Source organism: Canis aureus, chromosome 22, assembly GCF_053574225.1.
Source record: "Canis aureus isolate CA01 chromosome 22, VMU_Caureus_v.1.0, whole genome shotgun sequence".
In the NCBI taxonomy this organism is placed as follows: domain Eukaryota; kingdom Metazoa; phylum Chordata; class Mammalia; order Carnivora; family Canidae; genus Canis; species Canis aureus.
The window spans coordinates 41,097,868-41,114,023 of NC_135632.1; the positions used below are offsets into that span (position 1 = coordinate 41,097,868).

The 16,156-nt window shown below is 38.9% G+C and overlaps 1 long non-coding RNA gene across 1 annotated transcript in view; it reads left to right on the forward strand.

Moving 5' to 3' along the window:
* Positions 1-2,532: 2,532 nt before the first annotated feature.
* LOC144294074 (uncharacterized) overlaps positions 2,533-16,156 on the forward strand; it is a 32,379-nt gene continuing 18,755 nt past the window's right edge. Inside the window, exons 1-2 of the long non-coding RNA XR_013361469.1 lie at positions 2,533-2,712; positions 3,194-3,273. This is a non-coding gene — a long non-coding RNA (uncharacterized LOC144294074). The remainder of the gene's footprint in view (positions 2,713-3,193; positions 3,274-16,156) is intronic.

The window sequence follows — 16,156 nt, forward strand, 5'->3', positions numbered from 1 at the left end:
TTTTGTGGATTGCCTTGTTATTCTGTGGACAGTGTCTTTGGTGTACTAAATTTTAAATTTTTCATAAGGTTCAATATTTCTATTTTTTCTTTTATTGCTGGTGCCTTTTGGTGTCATTCATATCCAAGAAATCATTGCCAATCCAGTGTTGTGAAGCTTTTATCATGTTTTCTTTGAAGAGTTTTGTAGTTTTAAGTATCGCATTTGTAAACTGGGATACTTTTTTTTGAAAAAGATTTATTTGAGAGACAAAAAGAGAGAGACTGAGGGGTGTGTGTGTGTGTGTGTGTGTGTGTGTGAGGGACAGAGGGAGAGGGAGAGAGAGTCCCAAGCAGACTGTGCTGAGCTCAGAGCCTGACACAGGACTATAACCTCATGACCCCCGAGCCAAAACCAAGGGTTGAATGCTTAACAAACTGTGCTATCCAAGTACTCCAAACTGGGACAATTTTGAGACTGAAAGGGGTTGCTTTAAAAAAAATAATAAATCCAATATAATTAACAATAGGGTTGTATTAGTTTCAAATGTACTATATAGTGATTCAACAATTCTTATTTTTTTTTGACTCAACAATTCTATACCTTACTCAGTGCTCATCAAAAGTGTACTCTTACTCCTCTTCACCTATTGCACCCATCCTCCACCCACCTCCCCTCTGATAATCACCAGTTTGTTCTCCATAGTTAAGAGTCTCTTTGTCTGTCTCTTTTTTCCTTTGTTCATTTATTTTGCTTCTTAAATTCCACATATGAGTGAAATCATATGGTATTTGTCTTTCTCTCACTGGCTTATTTCATGGGGCATTATACTCTCTAGGTCCATCCATGTTGTTGCAAATGACAATATTTCATTTTTCTTTATGGCTAAGTAATATTCCATTGTGTATCTTCTTTGTTGAATGGGAAGGCTTTAAATAATGATGTACTTAAAAATTATTTATATATTGACCAACAAACTGATTATATTTTATGGCAGACCTGTGTCGTTGTCATTCATGGATTAATTTCAAACATAAAATTCTTTCTAAAAAATAAAAGTAACCCGTGTCCATGTTCATTAGAACAAAACTTCATACTGATTATGTGAACACTAAAAATAGTATAGGGGTTCCTGGCTGGCTCAGTCAATAGAATATGCAACTCTTGATTTCAGGGCCGTGAGTTTGAGCCCCATGTTGGGGGTAGAGCGTATTTAAAAATATAGCATATGCAGGAACACTTGGAGCTGTCACCATATCCACTGTAGTTGCTGGGGCCAGAGTGAGTGCCCAGGTGAAAGGTGCACTCTTCTGGCTGGATATTCCTTCAGAAAAGCAATCATCTCCTCATTCCATCATGGTGAATGAAATGGATTTCACTGCTGGGGAGATGGTAGTGCTTCCAGCACTTACTTAATGCAGTGTTTAGCACTGTATAGCTTCTTGGTGTTCAAAGGACAACCATGCAAAATACTGGAGATGTTAACTCCCCACACTGGAAAGTGGTTCCACCAAGGTTCACTTTGTTGGGACTGACATGTTAACTGGAAGAAGTATAAAGATATTTGCCCTTCTACTCTCAACATGGATATTCCAAATATCAAGAGACATGATTATCAAACATGCTTAAAAAAAATAAAGGGGATCCCTGGGTGGCTCAGAGGTTTAGCACCTGCCTTTGGCCCAGGGCGTGATCCTGGAGTCCCGGATGGGGTCCCACGTCAGGCTCCTGGGATGGAGCCTGCCTCTCTCTCTGCCTATGTCTCTGCCTCTCTCTCTCTCTCTATGTCTATTATGAATAAATAAATAAAATCTTAAAAAAAAAACCCAGGGGCAGTTAGGTGGCTCATTCTGTTAAGCATCTGCCTTTGGCTCAGGTCATGATCCTGGGGCTCTGGGATTGAGCCTCTCATTGGGCTCCTGCTCAGCAGGAAGCCTGTTTCTCCCTCTCACTGCCCCCCTGCTCTTGCTCTCTCTTACTATCTCTCTCTCTCTCAAATAAATATTAAAATCTTTAAAAAATAAAATAAAACCCCACACAAATTACAAAGAGAAAAAAGGCACATATAGAATGGCAAAACCTGCAGATACCACCTTAGCTAAGTGATCAAAGTTAACATCACCAGTAGTGGGGACAAACTGACATCATTTGCCTCCTGTTGTGACCTTGGAGACATATGGTTCATGTAATATTCTTGCCAATAAATGCATTACCTGAATCATGAGGAAGCAATCAAACAAACCAAAATTGAGGGACATTCTGCACAAACAGTGGACCTGTGTTCTTCAAAAATGCCCAAGTCTCAAAAAACAAAGAGTGAAGATTGTTTACAAATTTGACTAAATAGACATGGCAGCCAAATAAATGATCCTGAATTGGATCTTAGAGTTGGGGAAGAAATTGCTCTAAAAGCCATTATTTGCCAGTTTTGTAGACAAAGATAAATCTAAGCAGCATTTGGAAAAGAAGCAATATTAGAACAAAGAAGCTCAGTCTCAGATGTTCTACTCTGAAGTAACTTATTACTGCTTTTTAGAATAACTAGAGACAAATGTGAACAAAGACACTCAGAAACACATTTTCTTCTCAACTCTACCTACTTGTGACATAGGCAAAGGAAGATGACTCAAACTGCGTTTGAGAAAACAAACAGTTATAAGTGGAAACAAGCCCAGTCTCAGAAATTCTTCTCAAAAGTAACTACTTAATGTTTGTCAGAAAACAGACACGAATGTAAGCTTTATCGGGGGGGGGGAGGGGGACAACCCAAGAAATGCATTGTTAACTAACTTTTTTAAAAAAATTGTGAGTTAGAGCCAGTTAAGATGAATCTAGATAGCAATTTTTATTTTGGTATCTGAAAATGTTTTAATTGAATGTTTTATTTTAGGATAATTATAGATTCACATGCAGTTGTAGGAAATAATATAGAGAGATCCCGTGTACCCTTTCTTTACCCAGCCTCCCTCAATGGTAACAACTTATAATACTAGAGAACAATGTTGACCTTGATCTAGTTTGTTCACCCCAAGAATCTCTCCAGTAGACCTTTTATAACTACACCCACTTTCCTCTCTCTCCCTATCCCATTCCTGATCCCCATTCCTGGCAACCACAGATATGTTCTCCATTTCTATAATTTTGTCATTTCAAGAATGTTATATAAATGGAATCATACAGTATGTAACCTTTTGGGTTTTTTTCCCCCACTCAGAATAATTCCCTGGAGATTCATCTAAATTGTGGAGCATATCAAAAGGTCATTCTTTTTTTATTGCTGAGCCATATTTGAAGGTATGTATGTACTAGAGTTTGTTTATTTATCCACTCATTGAAGGACATGAGGGTTGTTTCCAGTTTGGGGCAATTATAAATAAAACTGTCTGAACATGTGCATATAGGTTTTTCTGTTAACATCAAATTTCACTTTTCTCTGATAAATACCCAATACTGCAGTCACAGGGTTTTTCAGTGGTTGCATGCTTAATGTCCTAAGAAACTGGCAACCTGTTTTCCACTGTGGCTCTACCATTTTATGTTCCCACCAACAATGTATGAGTGATCCAGTTTCTCTGCAATTGGTGTTATCACAGTTTTTTTAAAAAATCATTTTAGTCATTTTATTTTGTGGAAGTCCAATTGCTCCAGCATCATTTGTTGAAATAATTTGTTTGTCCCTTTCTCCAGCGAATTGCTTTTGTGCCTTTGTAACAAATCAGTTGGGCATATGTGTATGGGTCTATTTCTGGATTCTCTATTCTGTTCCTTTGATCTATGTGTCCATCCGTCTCTAATACCACACTGTCTTGATTACTGTAGCAAGCCTTAACATTGAGTATAGTGATTCTTCCCACTTTATTCTTCTTTTTTTCAAAATTATTTGAGCTATTCTAGGTACTGTGTCTTTCCATATACATTTTAGAATAAACTTGTCTATAAAACAAGTTTTATAAAACTTGCTGGGAATTTTGACAGGAATTGCATTAAACCTATTTTAATATGTTGAATTTTCCATTTCTGAACATAGTACATTTCTCCGTTTATTTAGGTCTTCTTTAATTTCTTTCGTCGGTACTTTAAAATTTTAAGGATATATCCTGTGCATGTTTTGCTAGAGCTACATCTAAATATCTTGTTTTCTTTGGAATGATTGTAAGTGGTACTGTATTTTTAATTTCCATTTCTATATATGATCATTATTGGGATATCAAAATGTAATTGTTTTTTGTTTATTGATCTTATGTCCTGTGACCTCTCTTAACTCACTTATTAGTTCAAGAAGTTTGTTGTTTATTTTTTGTTTTTAGATTATTTGGGGTTTTTACATAGACAATCATATCATTGCAAATAGGAACATCTTGATTTTTTTCTTTTCAGTTTATATGCTTTTATTTCTTTTCCTTCCCTTCCTGCAGTGGCTAGAAATTCCAGTACTGCAGTAATCGGCATTGGTAAGAGCAGGCATCTTTATCTTGTTCCTGATCTTTTTTTTTTTTTAAATTTTTAATTATTTATGATAGTCACACACACAGAGAGAGAGGCAGAGACACAGGCAGAGGGAGAAGCAGGATCCATGCACCGGGAGCCTGATGTGGGATTCGATCCCGGGTCTCCAGGATCACGCCCTGGGCCAAAGGCAGGCGCTAAACCGCTGCGCCACCCAGGGATCCCTCTTGTTTCTGATCTTAAAGAGAAAGTGTTAATGTTCCACCATTAAGTAAGATGTTAGCTGTAGGCTTGTTACGGATGTTCTTTATTGAGTTGAGGAAGTTCTTTATTTATAGTTTTTGAGAGTTTTATCATGAATGGGTGCTGTATTTTGTCAAATGCTTTTTCTATATGTATTGTTATAGTCATGTGTTGTTTTTTCAAGCAGATTGAAATGGTGGAATTGAAATTGAGTGATTTTTGAATGTTGAACCAACTTTGCATACTTAGGATAAATCACATTTGGCCTTGATGCATAATTATTTTTTTACATTGTTGGATTCAATTTGCTAATATTTTGTTAAGAATTTGTGTGCTTATGAGAAATATTGGTTTGTAGTATTCTTTTCTTGTAATGTCTTTGTCTGGTTTTTATCTTAGGGTAATACCAACTTCATAAAATAAATTGGTAAATATTCCTTCCTCTTTGATTTTTTTTTTAGAAAAGATTGGTAAAATTGGTGCCAATTAGAAAAATTGGTAGGATTCTCTCGTGAAACCCTATGCATCTGGATATTTCTTTCTCAGGAGCTTCTAAATTCTATTTCTTTAGTGGTTATAGGACTATTTGAATGATCTATTTCACCTTGGTTAAGCTTTGGCAGTTTGTGTTTTTAAAAGAATTAGTCCATTTCTTCTAAGTAGTTGAATTTATGAGCATAAAGTTGCTTTTAGGATTTCATATCTGACTGGTGATTGGTCTTCTCTTTATCTTTGTCTGTCTTGTTAGAGGTTTATCTTAAAATTTTTTTCAAACAAGTAGCCTTTTGTTTCATTGATTTTACTCTATTTTTAAAATTGATTTCTGCTTTTATATTTATTATTTCCTTTCTTTGGCTCGTTTTGGGTATATTTTGCTCTTCTTTTCTTAGTTTCTTCAAATGGATGCTTAAATTATTGGTCTGAAACTCTTTTTTTCTAATGTAAGCCTCTAGTATTATAAATTTCCTTCTCATTTCTGTTTTAGCTGAATCCTCCATATCTTGATATGTGATATTTTCAGTTTAATTCCGCTTTCTCTTTATATATACACATATTTAAAATTTTCCTTTGAGACTTCTTATTTGATGCATGGATTATTTAGAGTGTGCTATTTACTCTCCAAGTATTTTGCAGGTTTCCTGTTATCTCTTTACTATTGATCTCTGATGTGATTCCATTATGTTCAGAGAACATATTTGTCCTGACCTCAGTTCTTTTAAATTTGCTGAGGTTTATCCTATGGTCCAGGATATGGTTTACCTTGGTAAACATACTGTATGTGCTTATAAATAATGTGTATTTTGCTATTGTTAAGTGGAGTGGCCCACCTTTATATTTTCAGTCTACTAGGGTCATTGTATATGAAGTGAATTTCTTGTAGACAGCCTATGGTTGTATCATCTTTTTAATTTACTCTGTCAGTCTCTGTTTATTGGTATATTTACATTAGTTGGTGATTTGCTTTTTTATCACCTGCGCTCTGTATTTCTTATTCCTTTATTTGTCTTTTCTTGGTTTCTCATGGATGATGTGAACATTTTTATTTTTTTTTAAGTAGGCTCCATCCTGAGCATGGGGCCCAACATGGGCCTTGAACTCTTGACCCTGAGATTAATAACTGAACTGAGATCAAGAGTCAGATGCCTGACTGATTGAGCCACCCAGGCACCCCTGTCTATTTAAAAATTTTTGAACAGAATTAGTTTTCAGAAGTTTAATTATGTCTTGGCATAGGTTTATTTGGGTTTACCCTAGTTGGAAAATGTTGGATCTGTAGGTTTATGTCTTTCAGTGTATTTGGGAAGTTTTCAGCCATTATTTATTCAAATATTTTTGCACTTCCTCTCTCCCCCTCCTCTATTCCTGGGACTCTAACAGTATGATGTTATGTCTTTTGTTATTGTCCTCTAGGTACCCTTCCTCCCCACCCCCAATCTATTCTCTCTGTTGTTAATATTGGGTAAATTTTATTGATCTAATTCTATTTTCCTTCATCCCCACTCTACTATTGAGCCCCTGAAGCAAGCCAGTTATTGTCTTTTTCAGTTCTGTAATTTTCATTTGGTCCTTTAAAAAAAAAAAAAACCTTTGATTTCATTTGCTGAGATATTTGCCTTTTCTTTTGTTTCAAGATAATTCATTATTATGTGCGGAAACATTTTTTTTTTTTTTTTTTTTTTTTTTAGTGATAGCTACTTTAAAAATCCCTGTCAGGTAATTCTGATACCTGATTTGTCTCAGTGTTGGGATCTGTATGTTATGTTTTCTCAGTGTTGTGATTTTCTTGGTTCTTGGTATGATGATTAATTTTCTTTCTTTCTTTTTAAGATTTATTTACTTACTTGAGTGAAAGAGAGCACAAGCAGAGGAATCAGCAGGCAGAGGGAGAAGCAGGCTCTCCACTGAGCAGGAATTCCATGTGGGCTGGATCGTAGGACCCTAGGATCATGACATGATCAGATGCTAAATTGATTGAACCACCCAGGCCCCTCTGATGGTTGATTTTCAATTATCTCTTGGATATTTTGGATATCTTAGAAGATGCTGGGTCCTGTTTAATATTTTTTCTTAAATATCTATTTATTTGTTTGTTTGTTTATTTATTTATTTATTTATTTATTTATTTATTTATTGGAAGGAGGGAGGGGGGAGAGAGAGAGAGGGAGAGAGAAAGAGAGAGAGAGAGAGAGAGATAAGGGGGAGGGATTAAGAGAGAGAAGCCCAAGCTGACTCCACGCTGAGTGCAGAGCCCAATATTGGGATCAATCTCATGACCCCAAGATCATGACCTGAACAGAAATCAAAAGTTGGATGCTTAACTGACTGAGCCCCTAGTCTTTTTTTTAAATCAGGGAGTCCCTCTGTTTAGCACAGGGGCTGGGAGAGTGTTATGTTCTGCTTCCTACTGTGGTCTGGACAACAGCCACCCTGACAAAAGTGGGACACTGGCTTGTTGGCAGAGATGGGGCGGAAGTTCAGTTGCCCCTGAGCCTCACTGACACAGAAAAAGTGTGGCCCCAGCTCACACTGCCTTGTTGCTTCTGAGTAGAAGTTTAAGCTCAGCTCCCCACTGGGCTGCACAGCTACCATGGAGTTGGAGGGAAATGGACTGACCCATACCACTTTACTGCCACAGGATAGGTGTGGAAGTTCAGCCCCACACTGGGCCCTGATAGCACGTGGGAAGGTGGTGCTGGAGTGCTGACTAGCCCTGCTTTGCACTGCCATTCAGTCTTACTGCTGCTGGGTGCATGTGGAGGTGCACTTCGCACCTGGGCCTTCCTGATACCTGGAATGGAAGGAAAGTGGAGGGATGACTAGCTCCAACTTGCAGGGCCTTGTTGAGTTGCATCGATGCCAGGTGTAGGTGGATGGAGGCTGAGCTCACTGCTGTACCTGGCTGACACCACCTTTTAGGAGAATCAGAATGCTGCCTGCTTCTGCCACACAGGGAATGGAATATTAGCTCCTTCCTCAGACTCACCAATGCTGCTGGCAGAAAAATCAGATTGTGCCTCTTACTTCCGTGGATTGAGGGCGTGGGTGGAAGATCAATCCTTTTACCCCCTTATGTTTCTGCTCAAATTGCCAGGGCAGGGTGTGGTTTTTAAATTGGTGTTTGATTGGAGTAGGGTAGGTACTGCCAAAGTTTTCTGTTGTTAGATCATTTTTTGGTGGGGCGGGGGCCATTTGCCTAGAGAGAACAGGATTTTCTTGAAATTTTTATGGCTGTACCTGTTCATAGTTCTGGGATGGGAGCTTGCACAATACTCTGTCTAGAACATGTGGGAAGTAAGGAGGAAACCCAGGAGACTTACCATAGGATTGATCAAATCTATGGGTCTCTAGGTAATCTGTGTTCTTTCTACCCTTCAGAATCTTCTTATGCTTGTCTGTTGTATTATGTCCAGGGATTTTTAATTGTAAGAAGGAGCAGGGAGAGTGGGACAACTCCATCTTCGTGGAGCTGGAAAACTGCATTGTTGTTTTGAAACAAGACAGCATTAGTGCAAACAAGTTCAGTCTCAGAAATCCTCCTTCAGAGTAATTTCTTATTGCTTGGCAAAATGACCTGTAAGGGGCATCAGCATTACATGAGCAAAATCTGAAAATACACATTCCTGTCAACTACACTGATAAATCTCAGCAGTAAATGTGAAAACAAGCTCAGAGTCACACATTACTCTAAAAAGGAAACTCTTATTTTGAGTTAGAACAAACAAGATAAATCCATGCAGTATTTGTGAAAACTAGCTCCAAGTCACACAGTGTTCTCAAAAGTTTTTTTTTGAAAGTTAAAACAGGTTAAAACAAATCCAACCAGTATTTGTGCAAACAAGTCCAAATTAAAATTGATCTAAGCAGGCTTTGGTATCTGAATATTAAGCCCGGACCTCTTAACTGGACCTGTATCTTGGGCATCATCCTGGTTCTTATGGACCTTGGACCTGGATTTAGACATTTTTTTTGGTCATGAGCTTGGGCCTTCAATCAGCATCTCTATCTTGGAACTGAACAGTAGACCCAGACCTCCGATTTGGACCTTGATCTGAACTTGGATGTGGAGTTTGGTTCTGTACCTCGAACCTGGGCATGGACTTTGGACTGGAAATTGGACTTTAGTCTCTAACTTGTAGTTGATTTCAGACTTGGACATCAGATCTGAAATGACACATGACTATGGATATGAATGTTGGACCAGGATTTCTGACATGAATGTCAACCTTGGATCTAGAGTTTGGACCTTGCTCCTGAACTTTGGTAATGGAATTTTGACTTTGTTCCTGAACCTCAGTCTTGGATATATTCTTCAGATCTAGGCCTCAAACCTGGGCCTGAACATCAAAAGTGAACTTTGTATCTTGGAGTTGGACCTAGAGCCTGTGCCTTACATATGAACCAGGACATGGACAATGGAACTTTGGCCTGAACTTCTGGACTTTGACATGGACTGTGTGATGGGTGTGGCTGTTGGACCAAGACTTTAGATCTCTATAATGTATTCTAATCTTGGATCAGTAACTAAGACCTGGACCTGAGCTTTGTACTTGAAACATAGATCTAACCCTCAGACTTAGACCTTGGTCTTGGGCCAGGATCTGGAAAATGGATCCTGGACAAGGACCTGGTCCTTGGACCAGACCTTGGACCAGACTTCATCCTTTGAACTGGATCCTGAATCTTAGTCCTTGGTATAGCCCTTAGATGTGGATTTGGACCTTAGAACAGACATAGGATCTCAATTTTGGCTTTGGATTTTTCTAACATCTTGAACCTTAGATTTTGTTCTTGGTCATGGACCTGGATTTCGGACATGAATCTTGGACAATGACATTCACTTTGATTTTGGAGCTCAGACCTAGACTTGTACATGATTCTTGACCTTGGAACTTGGACCTGGTACTCAATCCTGAACCAAGGTTGTGGGCCTAAACCTTGGACCTGGACCTTAGACCTGAACATTGGCCTGGTCCTGGATGTTGAACCTGCATTCTGATGTGGTTATGAATTAGACCTGAGAACTAGATTAAGACCTAGACCTTGGAACTATAGCTTGGACCTTACACCTGGACCTCTAAACTTTGGATGGATTTCAGACCTGGAATGCAGATTGGACCTGGAACTAACCTGGACACTGATTTTGGGCCTGGAATTTGGTCATGGATTTTTCCCAGTTCCTGGACCCACTCTTAGACCTGGAGCTTGAACTTAGATTTGGATCTTACACTTAGATATTAATCTAAACCTAGACAAGGACTTTGACCTTGTCCTTGACTCTCTTTTGTGAACCTACATTTGGGACTGGGATCTTGGACCTGGAACTGGACTTGAACTAAAGTCAACCTTGGATCCTGGACCTGAATTTTAGATCTGGACTTTTAACTCAGACTTCAAACCTAGACTTTGGATCTAAACTTTGATTGCAACTACAGACTTTAAATTTTATCTGTTTTACTTTTATTTCATTTTTAATTTTTTATTTGCTTTTACACCTGGAGATTGGACTTGACCTGGATCTTGGACCTTGACATGAATCTGAACCTTAGACTGAGACCTAGATTTTGGATGTCTGTCCCGGACTTGCATTTGGATCTGGATCTTCAACCCGGAATTGGACTTAGGCCTCTAAAGTGAATCTTAGACCTTGGACTTAAACCCAGATCTGGACCTTAGAATAGGACCTGGACCAGAACCTGGATATAGTTCTGAATGTGGTTATTAGAATTTGGACTTGGACCTGGACCTCACACTTAGAACTTGTATTTGGATGTGCACCCTGAACTAGGATCTTGGACTTTGATTTTTGTCCATGGATTTGGATATTGGACCTTGACTTAGAATTCAAACTGAGCTTTGAATCTTGGAACTTGATCTGGATGTTGGGACTTGGACTCTATGGGAATCAGAACTTGACCTCAGACTTTCATTTTTCCTGTATCTTGGAATTTGACCTGGACCTGGACCTCAGACTTCGAAATATAAACTTTGCATCTTGGACTTTCTCTTGCACTTTTAGCCTGGAATTAAATTTTTACCTTGAGCCTACATCCTTGACCTCACACTGTTACTCAGCTTTGAACCTGTAACTTGGACATGCAGTTTTTCTGGGTCTTGGAAGTATACCTTGCACCTTTGACCTTGACCTTGGACCTGGACTTCTGATCTAGACATAGCTGTTGGACTTGGACACTGAAACTTGGTTTTCCTAGTGGATATAACCTTAGAGCTAGAATTTGAATGTGGCCCTGTATCCTGGATTTGGACCACTAACCTCAGATGTTGACCTGAGGCTTTTACCTCTGTCATGGACCTAGACTTACTTGACTTTGGATGTGGATATGGGATATGAACATGTTATATTTATCCTTTAATATGGATCTGGATGTGGGATATGGATGTGGACCTTGGACCTAGTCTTTGGAATAGTCTTTTTCTAGTTCCTTGGATCTTACCTTAGACCTGGGAATTGGACTTGGAGCTAGACATTGGCCTTGGACTTTGGCTCTGTATCTGGCTTTGAGCCTGGGACCTGCAGCATGGACTTCTGCACTGGACCTGGACCTCAATTCTGGACATTGGATTAAGGTCTCTAATCTTAGACCTGGGCTTCAACCTTAGATGTGGTCTTTGGAACTTGTATTTAGACCTTGGCCCACGATCTTGGATCTTGCTTTAGCTTAGACATTAGGCTAGATCCTAGACTTAGAAATTGGACATAGACCTAGACCTCTGACTTGAACTTAGACTTGGACTTGGTACTAAGGTTTTGACTTTGATTCTGAGCTTGTTTTCTTTCTCTTTGTACACTTTCTTTCATTTAACTTGCAGTAAGACCATACTTTTGAGAACAGTGTATGAGACTAGTTTATTTACACATTTGGGAAAATGGGAAAATTATTTGTTCTCCCATACACTGCTCTGAATCATCTTAATCGGTTCTAACTTGCAATAAGAAAATAATTTTTTTAAACAATGTGTGATAATGGCTCTTTTACACAAATACTACTTAGAAATACTTTAACTCTCTCTAACTTGCAATAAGAACTTTTGAGAATTCTAGATCTAAGGTCCATTTCTACTGTCCATCTCCAGGCCCCATATCAAGATCTACATCTAAGGTCCTGGCAAATTCATTTCCAAAGATCAAGTCCACGACTATAGATGAGGTCTGAGGTCAAGTCCAAGTACATTCAACAGTTAATATCCCAAAGAGAAAATCCACAAAAAACTAAAACTGCTTTCTCTGACAACTGTATTTTTCTTCTTAAGAGCAAATTGCCTTTCTGGGTCACTTTTAGTCAATTAGCCAATTTGAGAACAAAAAATATGACTCTATGTTCCACAGACTGTAATTTTTACTTTTATAACCCCTTCTTTTGTCCTTGTATACATGATTGATTTCCCTTGATGGCATGTAAATTTTCAGCTGTACTTCAACTAAACATCTCTAAGTTATTCTTTGACAGTTTGGGAGATAATACTAAGATATTGCCCTCTCTCAGAGCTGAGCAAATGATGAACCTGAATGTACACCTCATTGACCCTTTGACTCATGCTTCACTTTCCTTTAACTTCTCTGGTAAGTCTGATAATCAAACTCTTTGTCTCTCAAATATTGAATATGGCCCTGCGTCACATCTGATTCTATTCTGATTCTGTTTTGCACATGGCCATTCCATTTTTCTCTGGAAGTGGCAGAAAAGTGATTTGTTGTTATATTTTTTGACATTTTATCTTGAGGATTATGCTATATTCTGCATTGGGGGCATTTGTCTATCATTGGGTCCCAAAGCTTTGATTTAGATAGTTAGCAGGTCTCAGCCACAGTGTTGAGATGTCACTTGTGCACTGATACATCATAAACTATCTGTGTCTCTCTCTGTCGTAGTTTGGGGTTCTGAGACAATGCTTGGGTTAATAATTCACTACAGGGGCCCACAGAACTCAGCAATGCTGTTATATTCATTGTTATGGTTTGTTACAGTGAATAGACACAGACTAACACCAGCCATGGGAACAGGCACATAAGGCAAGGTTCAGGAGAGACAAGACATGAAGCTTGTAGTTATCCTTCCAAGTTGGAATCACGTGGAAGTTCTTATTTTTCCCAGCAACAATGTGTGAAAATATGTGTAGAGTACTGCCAACACACAAGGCTCACCAGAGCAGTAATGTCCAAAGTTTCCATCAGGGGTGGGTCACATAGACATGGAGGAGTGCATGGGTTGCTGACCTTAGTCTCCTGTCCCCACCCCTTAGAGGTCTAACTCCCATCATAAGCCACATTGCTAACACAGACAATCTATCTCTGGGTAAACAAGACACTCTCTTATCAGGCAGGACATTTCAAAGACCTCAAAGCTTACCTTTCAGGAGCCAGAGGCAAAGGGCCAAATCCTTCTTCGGGCCAGGTTAATTCTTGTTTCCCAACAATTGATAGCATCCTTTGTGTTATTTGCTTGTCTTTGTAGCAGTATGAGCTTAAATCACTAACAAATAGAATTTTGTGCAAAGCAAACATTTGGAAATGGAGAACAGACCTGGATCAAGAAATATCACAGCAAATGCACCTTTGAGATCTTTGGTGTCTTCCTGGCCTTTCTTTGTGGAACTGCTTAACTTACTGGTGAGTTTAGGCTGAGACCCAACAAATTGTTCTCATTGTCAGAGTAGACAACCATTTTCTGAGCTGATAGATGTTACTTGTCGTTAGATATAGGCCGTTGTCTGTCTTTCACATTTTAGAAGTATGAACATCTTGGTCCTTGCCTCCCAGAGGAAGGCTGGCAGACATGCACTTGGACAGTAGGAGTCTAAAACATTCTGGTCCTCTGAGTGGCAGCCTGGCAGACTTGGGTGGATATCCATCTTTCAGTTTAGAGCCTGGAGGCCTGAAATATGTCCCTGCTGTAGTGCCACTGTTTGTTTGTGAAGATCTATGGAAGCCCCAATAAGGCAAGTAGAATAATTGGCCTACAATGTCAGTAATTGCTTTTGATGGGTGTTTCAAAAAGGAGACTTCTAGTTCTCTTTGCCTATAATTAACTATCTTCTCCCTTTGTTTGCATTTGTGGTCACCTCTCTTTTTTAGGGGGAGAATTTTAGAGATTAAATGGTTATAGGAGCTTGTCATTTGTGTACACCTTAGGTATGTGAAATTTTATAGCCAACCTGCCATCAAAAGAGAGGAAATGTATACAAAGAGTTAAACAGCTGAAATTGGTTTCACATGATGGAGAGAACAGGGAGCTATAGCTTCTAAGCAAGATTACCTGGTTTGTATAAGAACTGTTTAAATGAGCCTAAATACATGTTTAAGAGTTCAAACCTCAGATGGAATAGAAATAGAAGTTGGTCATTGCATTTGGCTTGTCTAGAACTTCACGGCTGCCATCCCTCCCCACCTTCAATCTGAAGCTTCTAAACACATAATTTCTCCTCTCTCTTTTCTCTTGAAAGTGAAAACTTCTGAGAGCAAACGAATTAGTATATCTTTTCCTCCCTTCAGAGAGAGTCAATAAGATAGATTATAAAGTCTCTCAGATTAAAAAAATTTCTAGAAACTAATAAGCAATTACCTAAATCTAACAGAAATCCACCATTTATTTGTGATGTTAGCCCAGGTTACAAACATTCAAGCTGAGGAAGCTTGACAGACTGTATAACAGACTATATTCATTGGGTCAAGCTATCGTAGATAGGAGGACTTCCCTTGACTATTTTCCAGCTAGCCAAAGGGCTAGAGCTAATACATCTTTTACAATAGCTAAAAGTTACATCTTTTAACTTCTGGGTCAGCACTAAAGGTGGAGCAAAATAATCAGTCGAGTGAGAGAAAAGGACACTTGATTGTTGGCCAATTGATCTTTCTCTCTTGGTGAGAGGTAGGCTTAAAAGGAAACTTGATATGAAATATGAAGTGGTGTTACTTTTTTTCTTGTGGTATTTGCAAGTACCTTTCTTCTCATCTTATTCTGCTGTCTGTCTCCCAGCATTTAAATGTTATTATACAGCTGTTACCTCAAGCTGGCATCTAGCTGATGGTACAGGGTCAAAAAGAAACAGTGGTCCTACTGGTCTTTTCAGCTACCTAAGTGAGCTCCATTTGGCTGACCAAATGGAAGACTGAGAAGTCATAATGAGAGACATGGAGAGACTACCTGCTTACCTAAGGTGGAGACACCAGCAGAAAGACACTGGCCACCATGAGAGGCAGGTATGCTATCTATACCTGCAGTAGAGCCATCAGGGCTTCTCAGATACTGCACAAAGAACTAAACTGCCTTCCCTAACCCTGCCAGCTTCTTAAGTGCATGCCACATTTCCTGAGGATTTGTGACCAACCATCCTTTCCAAACACAAAATTCAAGTCTCTGTTCATAGAGTCTCTCTCTATGAGTTTTGCACTGTAAATCCTGCCTTTGCCTTTGTTTAGAGTGACAATTTATACATAATTGTGCTTTCTGGTATATGAATACACTTTCAGCTACGTACAAGCTAAATGCCTTTGAGTTATTCTTTGGTGCCTTTTATTGATTTGGCTAGTGAGCTTCTATGCTCCTTAATTCCCAACTACCTCTTTGGATCTTCTTTCTCAGGCTCCTTTCTTAGTTCCCTCTCATCTTGCTGACTTCTAAACCTCCCAGTGCCCCTGATCTCTTTTTGGACCGTTTTCCTTCTCCATCAGTCTTGTTAATCTCCTTCAGACCTACAGCCTCAAATACTTCTGTATATAATAATGACTCTCAAGCCCAGGCTCTTCCATGATCTCTAAGTATATCTCAAGAGCAATTCTGAAATTTCACTGGGGAGATCTTGTGAGTGCCCCTATTGTGGGGTTGAGGAATTCTCTTTGATTATCTTCTTTATTATCCTTGGTTAATCTGAAGTGAGGGTTGAGAATATATTATTCTCTTTGGGGGCTGCATAGATTTCTTAGCTCACTTCCTGCTAAACACATGATTTATACTGAGAGGTCAGTATAAAT